General features: G+C 38.2%; 1 protein-coding gene across 1 annotated transcript in view; it reads left to right on the plus strand.

The window, feature by feature from the left end:
* Window positions 1-21,257, plus strand: part of CNTNAP2 (contactin associated protein 2) — a 2,186,758-nt gene that overhangs the window by 1,761,330 nt on the left and 404,171 nt on the right. The gene's annotated exons all lie outside the window — the stretch shown is intronic.

Below are 21,257 nucleotides of genomic sequence, written 5' to 3' on the forward strand. Positions count from 1 at the left end.
TATTGTCACTCTAGAATACAGCAAATTAACTAAAGCTCTCTTAAATGACAGGCTATTTCTTAGGGGAGCATAGTGGAACAGAACAATAAACCTAGCGCACAGGGAAATGTTTGCTCGAAATATAAGAAAAGCCTTCAAAGGAGCAATCTGGCTGAAATCAAACCCATGGAATCACAAAACATAATTTAAGTCTCTTTGCTGAAAAAGGAATGTTTTACTGATAGGTGAAGCTTCAATAAACTACAATTCATGAATCAGAAAGTAGTTTTTTAGCTTTTTACTTTGTAAGTATTGGAATAATATTTCAGAAAAACTGTTGGTATGATGAAAGAGAAAAGCTATGGCTTAAAGTGAAAATATCAAGGGCATTTCTTCCAGTGCATGGTAGAGCAGCACTTTGGTGGCATCTTTTGGTGTCAATGCACCCAATCAAGTATTTGAGAAATATCAGGGGTTAGGTTATTAAATAACTTAATTCCATTCAAGATGCATCAGTGCTTATAGTAAACTAAACAGTAAAGCTGACAATACATTAAGAGATTTTCATAAAACAAATTACCGGTACAATCAATGCAATCTCATTTGATTTTAACATTCGATCTTGGAATGAATAGACTATACTGAACGAAAACCACATACATTGCCAGAAACTTTCATTTGAAAGAATTTCCCATTGTGCTCCTTCAAATTTTTTCATTGCTGCATAAATGAAAGTCAATTTTACGCCACTAATGATTTGAAAATAAAACTAATTTTCTACAACTGAAAATTGTTAAATAAATTCTACCAGTATATGGCCAGTTGAAGACTTTGCTGCAGCTCTCCTAAAGCATCCTAGCTCTAACTCTGTCTCAAAGAGAGGCATGTCAGACTACTGCAGAGAGACAGTCTCCTATGTTATGGTTGTACCCTGTGTTAATTTCTTTTTGTTTTTATAAAAAAAAAATCCTTTATACATACAAATATAAATTATCAGTGCAAAATGTATACTAAAACAAAAAATTAAATTATCCTAAACCATTATAGGTGGAGAGATATTCTTTGAACATTCTTAAATCCCGTTCACATATATGCGGATTAGATGTGGTTTAAACAGCATCCATGCCGCATGACATGTGAAAACACATTGCTTCCTATGGTGTTTGTTCCCATATGTCTGGTGCACTGGTGGTGCGGGTTCAGTACGGATTCAGTAAAGAGTCGTGTACAATTTCAGAGCATTGCGGTCTGGTTCAGATGTAGATTACAGGCTATTGAACTCTATGAGAACCATTTCTAAACTGCATATGTGTGAACAGGCTAAGATCCTGAGCTAATCCTGTCCTGAACCTGATGTAAACCTGACGTGAACTGCTGTTCAACCTCTGTATCGATTAGCTGTGAACCCTGAGCTTCAATCCACACCGCACATGTGTGAATCAGCTCTTAAAGTGTTACTAAACCCACAACAGTAAAATCAGTCTGTATATGCAGTAAAGCGTGCTTGTTATACTCACTGTGGAACCTAAGGGAACCTAAGGGGTTAATCCTCCGCATTGTGTAAAAAGGCTTTTTGATCTTTTCTTCTCTGCCCCTCCTCTTGTTCAAATGCCCATGCTGATAACACAGACTGAACAGTGCCCTTCTGCACATGCTCAGTTTAGTGTGTATTGCTAAAGAGGTTTTTTTTTTTTCTTGGGAGAGTCCATGTGATCAGCACAGGGCCAATCAGCACTGTCCAAACAGAGGTCAGGGGATTTCCATCCTCCTAGAGAAAACTCCTCCTACAAGCTTTCAACATTGCTCCACTGAATTCACAAGACTGCTGTAACTGCTGATGAGAAAAGGTATTTAGCAGTTTATATTTACTAAAATAATTACACTTCCATGTTCTGTGTACTGTGGGAGACCAGATATAGTATGCAGGGTCTGGGGTTTAGTAACACTTTAAGCTGATCTCCAGGAATTATATTATCATAATTTTACATTGGGTCATCTTGGCTCAAGGTCAGTATGCATACCTGATATCTGGGGATGATGTAAATCACTGTAGTAGTCCATGCTACATATAGTAACCCATGATCTTCCAATTTCTGTGCAAGCAGTTTCCACTCTACACACTGACCACAGTGTGTTTCTTACTTAGCACCTCATCCATTTATAGAACACCATTCATATATAGAACGTAATTCATGGAAAACATTTTTTTTTCAGTGAATGCAAGGCATTCTCTGATTGAATGAAGCAGAATGTGGTGACCTCACAATCTCTATCTCATTCAATCAGAGAATAAGGAAAGTAGGAACAAATTTGCATTTCTATGACAGCTGGAGGGGCCGAGCTAGCAACCCTTTGTGGTCTGTGTGTAGAATGTGCACACTCAGCACTTCCACCTCTCATGTATTTTTTTTTCAATAAATACATGGCAGTCTCTGATTGGGCTACATACAGTGAGAGCAGTGGTTTTATGTGCTCTGGGAGTAATTTCCTTTTCATCTTCCCCTTTGCGCAGAGAATCGCTCACTCAACACCTCCACTATTCAGATTGCCTTGCTTTGTTCCAGTTAATGCAAGGTGGTTTCTTACTGGACAAGGTAGAGGAAATACAATTATGACCTTATGATACCCAACTTGTCCAAGTTAGAGATTCCATGGGTTGTATTAACAGGAATAATATAAGGTCATCTGTGAATGGTGGGGGTGCCAAGTGAGCGACTCCCTGTGCTCAGTGTGCAGAGGGGAAGCTACTCACATAGAACCTGGAAGAGCATGGATCTCACTGTATGTAGCACAGACTACTACAGTAATTTACAGCATTTCCAGTGGCCCTGTGGACATCAAATATGCATACTTACATCATGACAAGCTGGCCCAATGCAAGAAGGCAGAAAATATCATTCCTGAAGTTCAGCTTTAAGCCTGATATCATATAAGATGCATTTTATTCAGTCCAACTTTTTTCTTCATATCAGTGGTCTTTTGCATTGTTCTGCTGGCATTGCACTTGTTATTTTTTTAACTAGATATTTAAAACACCAATATGAAAGAAAATAATTTTATTACCAAGGTAACTTGGAGACTTGTACTAAGAGTAAATATTTTAATTGTGCTATATGAATTATAATATCTTTCATACATATTACAAATTCTAACAAAAGTATATCATTCCCTTACAATGTTCTAGGCTCAGTACTGTAACTTTATTTCAATTGTATCTTGGGCCACAACTTTTTTTTCTGTTTACAGAGTATGGTAATGTTAGAATACCTTTCAGATTTTATAATTTCTCATATGGAGGACTGTTCTTCATTTCCTATCAAGATAGAAAGATACAATTACATTTAAGAGCTGTTGCTAGAATAGATGTCCCCATTGGACCATTTCCCCTCACCTCCTGTTCCAGTGTGAACTGTAAAATGTTGGATTTCCCATTATTTTCCATTCCAGTAACAATGGTCACCAAGACAAATAGAAAGGGTGAATCTCTCCAGCTGGGACGCAGTATGAAATAAAACCCAAATGCATCCTATTCTATCCAAAACTGAAAAAATAAATCTGACTTTGAATGTATTTGATATTGTCACACATAATATTTTTTAGGGGAAACATGGGTGCTTCCATTTCTGATCTCCTTCTGGAAATAATAGTTGCCTAACTGTTATGTTGATCCTCTGGCTTTAATACTATGTGTGTCTCTGGCCCAGAATAACTATGCAGCAAATGAGGTCAAACCCAAGTCTGTTCTGGGCTAGAGACAGAATGTATTGACAAAGTATTTTAAGAAAGGTCAAAATTGCAGCAACCATACTTCTATAGACATTTCATCTATAAGATCGAATGTAGAGTAGCTTTTATTTGCTAACATATAACTTTTTAAACATAGTTTTCATGTATGCGGAAAGGGCTGAAAGGGTTTTGAAAGTTTTGCATTTTCTAATTTTAAATTGCAATCTCACGTGAAATAGATTCTTTGCAAGTTGGGGGAATATGCCCATTTCACAGGGGGGGATTTACTAAAACTGGTGCATTCACAATCTGGTGCAGCTGTGAATGGTAGACAATCAGCTTCTAACTTCAGCTTGTTCAATTAAACTTTGGCAATAAAACCTATGCAAGACTCTACCCCTGCCCCCATATGACAACCAGTGTTGTAACTACTAGGTATAGTTATTTTCTAGCAACTGAACAGAGAGGCTGGAGAGCACAGGGAAGGTGACTATGAGCTAGTGATAAGGCCTATAGCCTGCATGGGCACAGCACAGGTTTATGAGCTCAAGTAATTATTCATTGTACAATTTGCATTACTTTAGCTATGGTAAAGGAGCACCTTTTTATGCCCATGACATGGTCAGGATACTCTAATAATGGCAGTGTAAATTCATCAAACTAAAAGAAGTAGATTAAACCATTAAATAAAAAAAAAAAATGCAACCAATATGTGCAAAAAGCCATATTGCCCTATTTGTAATTTTTAACATCAACTTTAAACATTTTAAAATACACCTTTGCTTATGTGAAACTACTAAAACCAACAAAATGAATACACTTCAGACACAGGTGTCTTGACATACCCTCTGCCCCATCCCTTTCTACAGATTGCAGTTCATTATTGGTGCCATTTGTCACATTAAAGGACTAATAGTAAACTGTAGGGGCAGGAGGTTCAGTGCTTGGTTTTTACTGCTGAATTTGAGAGGTGCATAGATCACCTTGGATATTGGGGCTTCAGGGGCATTCATAGATGTTTGCATGCACCTGAGGATACAGTTCATTCATATTGCTATTTCAGGCAAGTTTCATGTCATGAATCTTTATTTAAAACTAAATTGGGAATATGGGGTTGATTTACTAAAGGTAAATAGGCTGTTCTCTTTGTAAACACATTTCCCCCAGAGCTTAGAAAATATGGTAGAATTTCACTTTGCAAAGAATACCCAATCATGTTCAAGTAAAAAAAAAAACAGCATTTTTGCTTCCACATGGTCGGATGATGGAAGTCAGCAGAGCTTCACCACATTCACTAAGCTCTGGGGTACATTCCCTTGCAAAGTGAATTTTCCCTTGTAAACAGCACAGTGCACAGTGAACGGCCTATTTGCCTTTACTAAATCAACCCCTGTAAGTCTCAATAGATAAAAATCACTGACCGATCAAAATTATTGGCTTCAAGTCTCATTTACTGTATACCTGTCAGGCAGGTTAAATGGAATGTGTAAGGACAGATCATGTGCCTCCTCCCCTTACTTGGAGCCAACAATGTCATGCAGTGGATTTTGACATTTTCAAAAATGTTTCTAATTATGTTAATTGTTTTAGGAAAGTTTTAGAACCCATGTCAGGTTTCTATTGCTGATTTTTTTTATATGAGAAGCTGGATCATGTACTATTCAATTCATGTGTTGTCCAAATTAATAATTGAGCTCACTGGCTCTGGTTGGGTTGCTTTCATCCAGGGAGTTCTAAATCTGACCCTAAAGTAAAGTTGAAGAGTTGAAGTTGAAGCAAACACACCGCACCATTGTTAGTAGAGTCCACTCTGTTTATCCTTGTGACTATTGTCTCTCGAACTGAAAATGATAGGAAATCTGACATGTTTAACCCCTTGGCGCCGGCGCCTCCTGGCCCTTTAAGGGTTTCAGAAGCCGGGAAGCGGGGCTGGGTTTTAAGGTCATGTGACCGCCGTGATTCGCCGCCACGGCTTTCACATGATCGGGAAAGGTCCCAATCGAAAAAAGAGATTGGGACCTTTCCATGAGTACCGGACATGTGTGCTGGGAGCGCGCTGGGCACGTGCTCTCAGCACATATGTTTTTCTTAATTGCATGAAAATGTGCGGCCGCTCTGTGTGAAGGCCCAGATGCTAGGAGGCTTTGCGTTCGACCGCCGTGAAGAGGTTAAATATCGATTATGATCATTTATTATAGAATGAGCCAGTATTATTTTTCCATCATGTTTACAGAATGTATGACATGAATATAACATGAAATAAGTCATGTATAGTGTAATGGATTAATGGTACTTTTTTTTACACTTTTTGGCATTAACCATCTCATGTAGTTTATACAGTTACATAGTCATGTTGTTACATAATTGGTAAGGTGAAATAGACACCAGTCTATCCAGTTCAGTGTGTGTGTTTGTGCATGTTCACGCATTTATGTCACTACCATTTCCCATATTCCTGTGCATTGCATTCATTAAGGAACACATCTAAAAGTTTTTGAATGTATCTGAACCCCCACTGACACCACCAACTGTGGATCTAAACAGTAAAGAACCCATTATGCAATTTTACCACTTGGTAACCACGCTATAGCCGAATGATGGCTACAGCACATTTATCCAGTTCTGGGAGGGAGTCATATGATGTCCTCCCAGAATGCACCCTCTCACATGTCCCCAGTGGCGTGCACCCGGCGATTTCCATAATAGCTAGCTAATAGTCCTAGCTGAGACACAGCTGATCACATGATGAGGTAAAAGGCCAATCACAGTGGCCTTTTACCGCATGATCAGCTCTGTCCAATGACACAACAGATCATGGAGTAAATGCAATTGCCGGTTATTGGCAGCACTTTCCTCACACTGTGACAGTACTGCCCTGCAGTGCTGCCCAGCAGTGCCACCCACCAGTGCCACCCACCAGACCAGTGCCCAGCAGTGCCACCCATCAGTGCCCCCCAGCAGTGCCACCCATCAGTGCTGCCCATCAGTGCCCAGCAATGCCGCCAGTCAGTGCCATTGGTCAGTGCTGCCACTCAGTGCTGTCAGTCAGTGCCGTCAGTCTAGGCACCCGTCAGTGTCGACCATCAGTGTCACCCATCAGTGCCATCAGTGCCGCCTATCAGTGCCCATCAGTGCCACCTATAAGTGACCATCAGTGCCGCCTATCAGTGACCATCATTGCTGCCTATCAGTGCAGCAGCATCAGTGCCTCCTCATCAGTGCCACCTCATCAGTTCAGCCTATCAGTGGCCAAAAGTGCTGCCTATCCATGTCACCTTATCAGTGCCTAACAGTGCTGTGTATCAGTGCCCATCAGTGTAGCCTCATCAACGCACATCGGTAAAGGAGAAAAATTACCTGTTTGCAAAATGTTATAATAGAAACAAAGAAACTTTTTTTTTAAATGTTTTCTCTTTTTTTGTTTATAGTGCAAAAAATAAAAAAAAAACAGTGGTGATTAAATACCACCAAAAGAAAGCTTTATGTGTGTGAAAAAAAATGAAAAAAAATGTAATATGGGTACAATGTTGCATGACCGCCGAATTGTCATTCAGTGCAACAGCACTGAAAGCTGAAAATTGGCCTGGGCACAAAGGGGGTATAAGTGCCCAGTAGGCAAGTGGTTTAGGTTAAACTACTTCTCGTCCAACTTCATTGAGTAGCCCTATTTAAGGGGCCTAAGATTTAATATCCTTGGGACTCTGGGGTGTAAGCCATCTGGTCCTGGTGATTTATACATATTACATTTTTTTTTTGAACAATGGCTTCTGTTAACCACAAGAATACAGCCCATGTACCTTTACTATCAATACTTTATTTTTTTTATTATTATTATTATACCCTTCCTTTTCCTTTGTAAAAACTGAGGAGAAGAATGTATTAAAAACAGTTGCCTTCACCCTGTCACTTGATCATCCTTTATGGGGTCAATATGCCCTGACCGCGCCTTTTAACTGTTAATATATTTTAAACTTGTGGGGGGATTTTTTTTTTACTCTCCTCTGTTATGTGTTTACCTTATGTGTCTACGTGGTCTATTTTAGCTGTCCTGTTCTCACCTGTACATTTCATATTGCATTCCTTGTAATGTTAGAATGCTGACTGTGATCCTTCAGTCTTATATTTTTTAAAGGACAGTTTTTCACATAAATATGTCCTTTTCCTCTAGTATTTAGCCACCCAGATTTAAAATTTGTTCTTTTATATGTCCTTGAAGCACTTCCATTTTATCTCAGTGTTCTTTGTTTCTAGAATTTGATTCCATTTAAATGTAATTTAATATGGAACACGGCTTAGTAAATTTGGTTCTTTTGAAATTTTTTGTTCTTGTCCTACCCTCGTGGGTATCAAAGTACAAATAAGTAAACACCTTCCCTATTTTTTAATGTATTTTGATCTAATGAATGAGGCATTGATAACAATAGTACAGACTGTTCTGTTGTCAAGTTTAGAAGCATTCATATAAAGCCCATCTAATCATGTTTTTGAATTAAACTTTGTACGTTAAGAATATATGTAGAAGAAGATTAATGTATAACATGTTCACAGCGCTAGATGATGACTTTTAAAATAAGACAATGTGAAGAGTTCTGTAACCTTTTACAATCAGATGTAATTTTTCTGTAGCAGCACTACATTTGACAAAATAATATAACATTAAACTAAACTGTTATAATGGAAATATAGAAACTGCTTTTGCTGTCTGATATCCTAGAATGACTTGGTGGTGAGGGGAGGTAGTGAAGCCAGGATGAAGATGAAAGGTTGAAAGCTCAGGAGCCCATTCCTTTACCCTTAGTTCACAAATCTGCGTTTCTGCGGGCCACATTTTGCAAAGGCACAAGAGCTCATTCATTTGAATGGACTCCTGTGCCCCGGGACACGCAGGGAATAAGTCCCAGCACTTCTTTGGAAACCGCAGCCCGCACAGGAACCTAATGGCACCCGCCCGTAGGTCCACATTCTTCTGTGTCGGTGGTGCGGCTGCACGGAGTTTTGTGCGAATCCGCAGTGGCACCACCAGCACATGTGAACCTAGCCTTATACATCAAGCAATAACTGCTGCCAAATGTATAAACTATCAAGTTCACTTATGTATAGGTATTTTCACTTTTGCAGCCAAATTGGGATAACACCTACTTTATATATTTTTACATGTCCCCATTGCATTTAGTCACATTGCATGACTAAATTACAATAAAAATTGCAGCTTACCTGTTTTTAGATGCTATAGTCCAATAAGGATACATCATAGGTAGTTCTCTTTATGTGAGGGCTGGGCAGCTGTGTTTGATGTAATTAGTTCTGTCTGTACTTTGCAGGCAGTTCTTCATTATCAATTGTAACAATTTGAACAATGTCTGTCCTATTGAAATGAGAAAACAACAGTGATACAATGAAGGTGTCAAAAGTATTGTGTTAAGATGCATGGAGACCCCTTGTACTAAGCATAAGTACAAATGTCCCATTAACCACTTACCCTCCTGAGGATTTTCCTGACCAAGCCATTTTTTGCTTTACGGCGCTGCATAAATTTAACTGAAAATTGCGCGGTCATGCAACACTGCACCCAAATTAAATTTACGTCCTTTTTTCCCACGAATAGAGCTTTCTTTTGTGGTATTTGATCGCTTGTGCATTTTTTATTTTTTGCGCTATAAAAAAGAAGACCGACAATTTTGAGAAAAAAAACAATATTTTTGACTTTTTGCTATTAAGCGTGTCCAGTAAAAAAATTTAAAAAATCAAACTTTGTCATAAATTTAGGCCAAAATGTATTCTGCTATATGTCTTTGCTAAAAAAAATCCCAATATGTATAAAATTAATTGGTGTACATGAAAGTTATAGCTTTTACAAATGGCGGTATAGACTCTGGAATTTATTTAATTTTTTTTACTAGTAATGGAGGCGATCAGCGACTTATAGCGGGACTGCGGCAGCCATTCTGACACTGGGGGGAACTGACTTGGTGTCACATCCATCCAAAGCAGTGTGCACGAGCTGACAGGGAGGAGAACTGTTTTGTTTACAAAACAGTTCTCCTCCCCATTGGAGATGCTTGGCAATCACCAGGTTTCGGCGAGTAATCACCAGCCGGAATTCGGTAATTGACAGCGGCAGCCTTGCACACAAACCGCCTACCCGGAAATGCAAAATCATGTATATATACCTGATTTTGTGCACCAGTCCTGCCCTGCAGCAATATATCTGCTATAGGGCGGTCAGAAAGCGGTTAAGAAATTAATTGAGTAGTGGTGGCTTAGATATTGTCGCCATCCAGTATACTTTTATGTCCCTAAAGGTGGTTGGAGGGTAGTATGATGTAAGTCAGCTGATGTGTTTCAGGATTGCTATAGTCAGGGTAATTCTATGCCTGATGGATTTAAGCAATAGGAGTGAAAAAGAGGGTGTAGAAAGGGGACAGCAGAAGAGGGGAGGGGTAGTGGCTGGTATCCAAGTGTGGACATACAGTATGCCCTTTTGGGTATTTATCTAAGGCATTATGTGCTGGGGTGGGATAATAAGCAAGTCATATTAGTTATAATGATTATGTCAATTCCAGCTTCGGGTTCAGTTCAGCAATCCTAGAAAACCATATGTGTGGAAAATTTTCCTTACAGTCTGCAAGAACACAGAAAAGTCTCTCATTCACCATAAAGTTATCCATTCTGGATTTAACATCAAGTGAACATTAGGCTGTTTTAATGGCTGTGGTATGGAATGGAATGTTTGGTAGCTAATAGTAAGAAGGTGAGTGGTTTGTCTTGCCTTTTTTAGGTTTCAAAGTTCCATGGAACAGTGCAATTTTATTGGCAGGAGAAATAAGGGTATTGAGTAAAGTTGAAATCAAAAGTATTAACCCAAAATTAGGCTGGTTTGGGGCAAGGCCACCATATATGAGTTATATTTCTTGCAGCTTGGCAACCCCAGAAGCAAGTGTTAGGGTAACCTGGAGCAAAGTGGGATAACATCTTATTACCTTTTAGTCCACCATCCCCTCCCTCTTGTTAGCTCCCCTCTTGTATTGAACTGTATTGTTTCTGTATTGTCTCCCTTTATATTGTAAAGCGCTGAGCAAACTGTTGGCGCCATATAAATCCTGTATAATAAGAATAAGAATAATAATAACATCTTTACCATAGTACTTTATAAGAACCTTCCATTGAGTACATATTTATGGATCAGGTAGAGTTTGCTTTTCGATTTTGTTCCCAATCATCTGGGGTCATCACAATGTTTAGATCTGTTCCCCCTTTTTACAAATTTGAATGCATCTTATCTATATCCCCCATAGGACTTTATACTGTAGGCAGAAAAATAGAGTGTATCGTCTAAAAGCAAATGTCAATCTTTATTTGTAAAAGTATTTAGTTTGATAAAATTGTATCCAATTACTGACATATATACAATCAAATGACAATACAGTGTATATACACCCTTTTATACAAAGATACACCAAAATGACTGCCAATGTTTTACTGTAGCTTGGTCAGTTGAGGTGTAATCTTTCAATGAACGCCAACGTGTTTCTGAAACCAACCAAATCATGACTGGGTGTTTCAGTCAATTCATGTTTGGAATGCACAAAAAAAATAGTTCTATGCCTGAATTGTTAATTCTATGTCACCTACCTACAGTATATCAGGATCCCAATATAATGAGGGAAGTTGAGACAGGGTCTGCAAGGGTAATGGGAGAGCACAAGTGGCAGGGGGCAGATACTGAAGACTGAAACTTGGGAGCGCTGGTATTCGATGATTAGGTGTACAGCTTTCAGTATGCCCACAATACACCTAGTATACTTATGAGCGGAGTTGGGTCACAAATCAGGTTTCGTAACAGCCGAGCAGGACGGTACAAAATCATAGGTAGAATGGAGGTCAGGAATAAACAGAGGTTGGCAACATACAATCAGGGAGGTACCAGTTTGATAGACAGAGTTTTGGACAGCAGTCCAAGTTGAAGACAGTAACAAATGAACAGCAAGCATAAACAGACAAAGATAATCCAGAAGCAGGTCAGATGAAACCAGATTAAATAACAAGGTGAAGCAAAAATTATCCTATGATCCTATGCTCAGGTTTAAATAGCCCATTTGGTGAACATGCCCATATGTTCATATGCAAGCCATGATGTGTGCATGGTAATGAGTATGAGCTTTACAGCTGGCATGATCTTACTGATGACCAGCATGATGTTCCTGGCATTCTCTTAAAAAACATTTTATCATCTATCTACATTCTATCAAAAAAAGCAAAGTTTTTTTAATTGACTTTTATTTGGTTTAATTATTTTATTCATTTTGATTTTAGTAGCCAAATCTCTCTGCACACACACACCAATAACATGTTTTCTGTGCCTTAGCCCCACATTGCACAAGACTCCAGGAAGGACTAAGGCAGCCCATACATCAGTCAGTTGTTTCATTCAACCAGTGGACTGGACAAAAAAACTGACTCGATTCCTCCATCCACACACTCAATGTGGATGGGGAATCCTCTTACTGAGCTATTGTATTCTGACAGTGGGGATACTTCCCCGCCATAAGAATACTCTGATCAGTGCTGCCGTGGAAAGCCTGTGGTGCGGATCAAGCAGGGAAAATCAGACAGGGCGGTTGTACAGAAGTTGATTGACTTCTGTACAACCACAGTGCCCATACATAGAACATTTGGCCAGCTCCTGCTGAATTGACCAAATTTCAATCTATGTATAATATGTTCAGCTTAATCCAGTTTCTTTCAGCTCAAGAACAGAATAAAACAACATCTTTTGTATGTGGATTGAGATCACAGTGAATGAAAATGCAGTTCAATGTGATCAATAAAGCCCATAAAACTCAAATTTAATGAAGGGTGGAAAGTAAATGAGCTTTTCTATCACCACAACTATTTGGATAATACAGTTGTTTTCACACAAGAACATGCAGTTGTAAGAGTTAATAGATTTTTTAATTTAAAGTGGATCTAGAGCTGAAATGGGCAGCAAAGTGGCTCAAAGGTTAGCACTTCCACCTGGCAGTACTAGGGTTGTTGGTTCTAATCCCAGCCACCGCAACACCTGCCTAGAGTGTGCATATTCTCCCTGTACATGCCCGCATGGGTTTCCTCTGGGTACTCCCACACTCCAAAGACATGCTGGTAGGTTAATTGGATCCTGTCTAAATTGGCCCTAATATGTGTATGAATGTAAGTGAGAGATCTTAGAGTGTACACTCCTTGAGGGTTAGGGACTGATGCGAATGTACAATATGTATGTGAAGCGCTGTGTAAACTGACAGCACTATATAAGTACCTGCAATAAATAAAATATCGTCCTTTGTTTTAGATTGCATTGAAAAAAAATGGACCCTTATTCACATTATTTTTCTGTTTGTGTACCTGCGAGAAATTATCATTTCTCACTTACTGTTACATTAATGATGGCAATTAAAACAAAAAGTAAAGGAGACACATATAGAATTAAAAACACATTTGTTTGTAGATTATACAGCAAGTGAAGTAGAATATTAAAGAAATTGAACTTCTGTCATGTTTTACCCCTCATGCATACCTGATGTTTTGATAACGATGGTAACCTCAAAATTATGTTAAAAACTTGAGTTTTTCAGCTTTTTTTAGCGTTTTTTCATTAGCGTTTAGTGGCGCTTTGCTGCGACTAGTAGTGTTTTCCTGAGTTTTTCCGCGTTTGCGGTTTTTAGCGGATTTTTTTTTGGTAAAAAAAAGTCCATAAATACCAGTGTGCAGCATTTTACCGCATTTTTCAGTGTTTTTCAGTGTTAAAGCATTTTTACAGCTAAAAAACTCTAGAAACCCACTAGTTTTGGAGGTTTTTTTTCCTGCCAAAAAACATCACAACCAAAAAACGTTGATTACAGTCTATGTGTGTATGAACACATAGGATAACATGCTGGGGAGTTTATTGACTGTAGAAAAAAAGTCAAACTCCAAAAACAGCAACTGTAAAAACGTTCAGTGTGCATGAGGGCTTAGTGTGTCCCTGTTGAGGAGATTGCTGTCACTTACTGTCTTACTGTTATTATATGAAGTACAGGAAGTCAGTGGAAATCTTTATAAAGGGGACCCAAACAAGAAAAAAACCTGCCAGAGTTTCAAAACTTCAAGAGTCCTTACAAAGCTTAGAAATGGAAAATTTTACTACTAAAGTGAAGGTATAGCCATTTTTCTCATTTGGATAGAGTAGGGAAGAAGTAGAACCTCTTTCCAGTTTGAATTGCTGTCCACACAGTAGATTCTCTATTGTCGCAAAAAGTGATGGAAAATTTAGTTGTAACTTGAACAAGAGGTGAGTGTAAATCTCTATGAGGACAGTTGTTCTACTACCAGCCTTGAAAAACGGGAATTGCTCTCAGTTTGGTGAGTTTTGGACATACAAACACCCCCACAGGTTGAACTGGATGGAGTGCTGTCTTTACCCAACCTTACCAACTATGAAACTATGTTTCCTACTAGGCCTCATTTACATGGCCATAACAAAGACATAAAACATTTCCTAATCATTTACCACTTGCCCACTGGGCACTTTTACCCCCTTCCTGCCCAGGCCAGTTTTCAGCTTTCACACTTTGAATGACAATTGTGCGGTCGAGCAACACTGTACACAAAGTAAATTTTATCATTTTTTTAGACAGATAGAGCTTTCTTTTGGTGGTATTTAATCACCACTGGGTTTTTTATTGTTTGCTAAACAATCTAAAAAATACTGAAAATTTTGAAAAAAAAAAGTATTTTCTTAGTTTCTGTTATAAAATGTAGTAAATAAGTAATTTTTCTCCTTCACTGATGTGCGCTAATGAGGCTGCAGTGATGGGCATTGTTAGGCTGCACTGATGGACACTGATAGGCAGCACTGAAGGGCATTGACATTCACCACTGGTGGGCATTGACAGGCATTACTGATGGGCACTGAAAGGTAGCACTCATATATGGCATTGATAGGCGGCACTGAAATAGAGCACTGATAGGCAGCACTGACTGGCACTGACAGGTCACACTGATTAGAACTGTTAGGTTACACTGATAAGTGGTACTTATGAACACCGATAAGCTGCACTAACAGGCATTGATGGGAAGCACTGACAGGCACTGATGGGCAGCACTGATTGATGGCACTGATAGGCAGCACTAATAGGTGGTACTGACTGGCACTGAAGGTTGGCACTGAAAGGCAGCTCTGATGGGCACTGATATGTGGCATTGATGTGCATTGATGAGCGCTGGTATGTGGTATTGATGGGCATTGACAGGTGGCACTGATGGGGCTACACTGATCATCAGGGTACTGATCATCAGTGCCCTGATGATCTGTGTAGATGTCCCCTCTGAAGAATGCTGATTACCGGCTTTCCTCTCCTCTCGCGCTATCAGCATGAGTAGAGGACTACCGATAACTGGCATTTCCTATTTACATGTGATCAGCTGTGATTGGACACAGCTGATCACATCATAGAGCCTATGTCATCAGCGCTTTACTGTGATCGCCCCCTCGGGGGCGCGTATGCACAGCTAGGGTGAGAGGACGTCTTATGACGTCCTCCCAGAATGAGAGAACTGACGCCCACCTGTCATTTCCTTATATGATGGGCAGGAGGTGGTTAAAGTGTTATTAAAGGATTTTTTTAAAGTAAAATAATATGTGTTATACTCACCTGCTTTGTACAATAATATTGCACAGAGTGGCCCCAAACCTACTCCTCTTGGCTCCCCCGCCAGCGATCTTGGTTCTTCCTCTGCTCTGTGTGCCCCCGTAGCAAGCCATTTGCTATGTGAGCACACAGCACAGTGTAAGCCTCCATCCTGCTTCCTTCTCACAGCACTTGATTGACAGCAGCTTGAGTCCCTGTGTGAAGCTGAGAAGAGGAGAGAAGAGATCCAGCTGCATACAGCACTAGATCAATTGAGGACTCAGGTAAACAGGGAGATAGGGGAGGACAATAAGCTGTAAAATGTTTTGCAACTTAATGCAGGCAATGCATTATGGTAAAACACTTTTGGCTTTAGAACCATTTTAAAGCAGGGAACAAAAATTCCTGCATAACAATCAGTAAATACGTCTGTTTTTTTTAGTGCACAAAAATGTTCCTGTTCTTATTATTGGTATGAGAATATACACATGTTCTCAGATACAGATTTTTGGATTCTGTGTTATGGACCTGAAGGCAGCACATTTTTATACACCTTTGTGAATGCCTCTATTGAAAACAAAGCAGCTGCATTCAGATCTGTAATAAAAAAACAGGTGTAAATGCACTTTCTTACAGCCGAGTGAATGGGGCCTTACTTTCTGTTGTGTCTTTGGGATAGAAAGTTTCAGGAAATCTTCTCAATGGAACACATACTAAAAAAAGAAAAAAATAACAAACTGACAATTACAACCCTTCCCTACTCTATAAAAACAAAAAAGTTTGATTATACATACACTTTCAGAGTGTCCAGCACATAATCTATAAAAAAAAAAACCTTTCAAGGAGGATTCAGTATCATGTCTGACAAAACTCAAAAGGGCTATTGTATGAAAAATGTGCTTGGATGAAAATTTCCAGTTGCCAAAATCAACTTATCAGCTATATTATTGCATGGTTTTAAAAGTAATTCAGTGATTATGATTGGTTGCTATAAACAAAAAAATTTCTATGAGAATACTACGTGAATACCTAAAATCGTACAGTCCGCCAAGTGTACCACTTGTCATGTAGCAGTTATTTAAAAGCAACTAAAGAAATGGGTCTTAAATCCAAAACAACTGATAGTACAAGTGGTATGAAACAAGATTTTTTTCCCTGTGAGATAAACTGTAAGTTAAATTATAGCAGACATTTAAAATGAAGACACCAGAACTAAATATATATATATTGGTAAAATAAGTCATTAGGAATAGAAATCTTATACAAACCTTTATTTATTCCTTGCCAGAAAGGCATGCAGAATTTGCTAATGATGAAATAATTTTTAAACCAATATAATATTTAGAATGTGTCAATTATTTCTGCATATACTGACTTTAAACAGCTAATTAATTGCTTATTATGCAACCAATTGCTATGCTCAAACTTCTGTAACATAAGTGATTCTGCAAAATGGTTTCTAAAATGAGATTTTAAGAAACAAGGAATGTCAAGAAAATATGAATAATATTTATTTCAGAAAAAACACAAGGCAATTTATTATTTCATATATAACTTTCTTACCAATTAACTATGCTATTGAATCTTTGTAAATACAAGTTAGACCATCATTATATACAAATGCTGTATAACTTGATTCTATTTATAGTTTTAATTTATATAATGTACATTTGTGCATTTCTAATTTTTTATTATTAGATATGAAGTCTGTTTTGTAGATTGACTGGGTATTACTGCTGCTCCAAAAAAATAAAGAGCCACTTTATTCAACCTGGAGAAACATGAACAAAACTGATCATGTTTTGCATATTGATGAGATAGATGTATTGTATTGCCTGGGAAAAAAAACTTCAGAATGTGATTACTGGTCACTATGCACCCAATGTTCTTTTTATTTATTTTTCAACAGCCAGTTAAATCACACAACTATTGCATGACTTACTATAGAATATTTTTGAAATACATACATATTTTGTCATTAAACACCTGTTTTACACTGAAACCATGTGCTCAAAGTGTTACTAAACCCACAACAGTAAAATCAGTCTGTATATGCAGTAAAGCACTTTGGAACCTAAGGGGTTAATCCTCTGCATTTTGTAAAAAGGCTGTTTGATCCTTTCTTCTCTGCCCCTTCTCTTGTTGAAATGTCCACCTGACACACACTGAACCCTTAGCACATGCTCTTGTATTGCTAGAGAGGGTTTTTTTTTTTTCTTGGGAAGGTGCATGTGATCAGCACAGGACCAATCAGCACTGTCCATACAAAGGGTCAGGGGTTTCACATCCTCCTAGAGCAGAAAGAAAACTCCTCCTACAAACTTTAATCAGCTCTCAGCTGAAGTCACAAGACTGCTCTAACTGCTGATGAGAAAAGTTATTTAGCAGTTTATATTTACTAAAATAATTGCATTGTTGTGTGTGCTGTCAGATACTGGATATAGTGAATGCAGGGTCCTGGGTTTAGTAGCACTTTAATATACTATATACAGTGTGAATATATGTATATATATATATATATATATATATATATATATATATATTTCAACACAAAGAGTGCTATTCAACCTTTCTCTTCAGAATTCCCCAGAGGTGTTTGATTGGGTTCAGGTCAGGAGACATATTCTGCCACTGAATCACTTTCCCCCTGTTCTTCTTCAAAAATGCAACAGTGCCCATAGATGTGTGTTGTGGATCATTGTCATATTGGAGCATCTTCTCTTTCAATATAGAGCAGTACATCTGTGAATTCATGATACCATCAATGAAATTTAGCTCCCCGACACCAGCAGCACTCATGCAGCCCCACAGAAGGACACTGCCACCACCATGTTTCACTGTAGGCACCATTCATTTTTTTAATTCCTCACCTTTGAGACGCCATACAGTTTAGAAGCCATTAGTTCCAAAAACATTTATCTTGGTCTCCTTACTCCAGAGTACAGACTACCAGTAGTTTTCTTATTTTTCAGTATCGGCCTTGGCAAATTCTAGGTGGGCTCTTTTGTGCATGGGCTTTAGGAAAGACTTCCTTCGTGGATGACACCCATGCATGCCATTACTCTGCATTCTACATTGTATTGTGTCACAGGAAACAATCCCCTCAGTTTGGCTTTCTACTTCTTTAGCTAACTTCACTGGACTTGCATGGCAATTTTCTTCAACCCTTCTCATCAGAAGATGCTCTTGTTGAGGTGTTAACTTCTGTGGATGGCCTGGAGGTCTCTGTGAGACAGTTGCAGTTCAATCCTTGTTACATTTTTGTATCCCTTTTGCTACCATATTCTGACTGATTGCTAAAGCTTTGCTGATCTTCTTGTAACCTTCACCTTTCTTGTGTAAAGGAATTTTTCTTTCTCAGGCCTTGTGACATTTTTTTCCATGTGGTGCCATTGCTGACAGCGTGAAATGGGAAGTGGTTTTCTTTGTTAAGTAATGCTCTTTTATAATAAACTGTCTGCTGGACACCTGTTTAATGAATAATTAGACTCGCTAATAGCTGAAGTTGAATTCTTGTTAATTAGGATTTTGTTGTCTAAAATTTAGCTTTGCTTTCATTGGGGTGTATTCATTTTTGCAACATGGTCTTGAATGAATCTGTTAGGAAATTTTTTTTTTTAGTGTGCACAAGTTAACAAATCTTGTTTGCAATCAGTGGCGAAATAACATAATCATTACCCAATATGGTGTTGGACCACCTTTGGCATCCAAAATGGCCTGAATTCTCCTGGTTCTACTGGGAATTGGCAAAAATGTCATATGTAAAAACAGCCAATGAGGTTTGGGGCAACACTACTCCCCCTTCGTCAGGACTCAACACAGAATACAACTTGGTTGGACTCAGAAAAAACAGTGACTGCACAGGTCTATATTAAAGCCAGTATTGAATTCTGCACATGGAGAAATAACTTGACAACAATTGCTGAGCTGCAATGGAGGCTGTCTCCATTGCTGCTCAGGAATTGATGAAGGGAGGTGGTGTCACCCTAGAAATGTGTTGTCTACTTTTATATATGACTCTTTTTTTTTTAAAATTCAAATGATCATAGAGTCTTTTTTTCTGCGTTTGGTCTGGTGCTCCTTTCTGTATTTATATGGTTGCCCAATCTGTGAGTTGACAGTGAATAGGCAGCAGCTCTGCCAAAATTGTCATTCTCAGGACATACCTGATTGGCCCTAGTTCTGCCCTTCCCTGTCCCAGTCTTATTATACAAAGGATATTAGGCAAAATGTAGGTACCAAAAATGTATGTAAAAATCTATGAGAGAGAGTTAAGGTGCAATATTTTGTAGTGTTAGACAGGTGCATTGTCATGTGTCAACATGCAATTTCTTGACATGCAATTACTTGTTTTTCCAATGCATTTTTAATTTAGGATTTGGAATGAAAAGAGTTAACAACCATTGACCAGGTCTTGTTAAAACCTGTTGCTAATGCATCAGAATAGATGTTATATGACTTTTGATTCAATGAAATTGACTTCTATGGGCCTCCCAATGCACTAAAACATGTCATATTTTTCAAAACATGCTGCACTGCAGTGCAGAGAAAGGAGCAGACACTATTTTTGTTACGGAGGAACCTGGACATGCAATGAAACAGTGTAAATGGGTTCTAAATTATTTCTAAAGGATAAAAAACTGCATTATTGATGTTTTTTTAGCAAATCAACCCCGATGTATATGAAACTGTGGTCCATAGACCACTAGTCATCTGCAGTTTTGTACTATTCATGTGCTATAAACGCTAGATGAAATATCCTTTAATCGATGCTATCTCAGCAGTCACCCAGCAAAAGTGTTAAATGAACATTATGAAATACAGATATACATACAGGGACTGAAAGAAGAACCCACAAATCTATAAATGAAATACTATTATCATGAAATGAGCTTGAAAAGGGGGCAGGAATGCTGCAAACTGTCGCTGTGACTGATATTAAGCAATAAAGAATCTCTGTGTGCTGCAAATCTCTTTGTGTTCCTCTATAAATGAAATATAGTCATGGAACTATGGAAAACCCAAACATGTAAATATATTTGAAAGTAGCAAAAAATATCCTTGTACAGCTTGTACAGTAACTTTACAATAGGGACTAAATTATTCTCTCCCTGAAAAAGCTCTCTTTTAGTTTACCCAAATTATTTTCTTTCAGTACAATAAATTAGATCAGTAAAATCCTTATTATCATACTATAATACAAAAGCCACAGTAAAACCTACATGAAAAGGCAAATGGTTTAGATCTCAGAATTAATTAATTAACCACTTGCAATACGGTGTTGCGTTACTTTAATTAACAATTGCGCGGTCATGCAATGCTGTACATAAATGAAATTTATGTCCTTTTTTTCCCACAAATAGAGCTTTCTTTCGGTGGTATTCTATCACCTGTGTGTTTTTTATTTTTGCGCTATAAACAAAAAAAGACCGACAATTTTGAAAAAAATATATATATATATTTTTGACTTTTTGCTATAAAACATATCCAGTAAAAAATCTAATTTCTTCATAAATTTAGGCCAAAATGTATTCTGCTATGTCTTTGCTAAAAAAAAATCCCAATACATGTAAATTAATTGGTTTATATGAAAGTTATAGTGTCTACAAATGGCGGTATATATACTGGAATTTTTTTTTTATACTAATTAGAGATGAGCGAATCGAACCAGGCGAACCGGAATTCGAGTCGAATTTCAGGAAATATTCGATTCGCGTCGAATCCGAAATTTTGCCTACTTCGGGTGCGCGAATCGAATATTTCCCGATCAGTCGGCAAAAGTGTCCCTGCAGTGAGCTCCGCTATTTCTGACAGTTCTCTGACAGAAGGAACACATGTTTAGCGGTTGAAACATTGTATCTATTAGTTTCCATTTAGGATACAGATGTTTCAACCGCTGTACATGTG

This window comes from Staurois parvus, unplaced genomic scaffold (genome assembly GCF_062004578.1).
Source record: "Staurois parvus isolate SC_StPar_1 unplaced genomic scaffold, SC_StPar_1.0 ptg000020l, whole genome shotgun sequence".
Lineage (NCBI taxonomy): Eukaryota > Metazoa > Chordata > Amphibia > Anura > Ranidae > Staurois > Staurois parvus.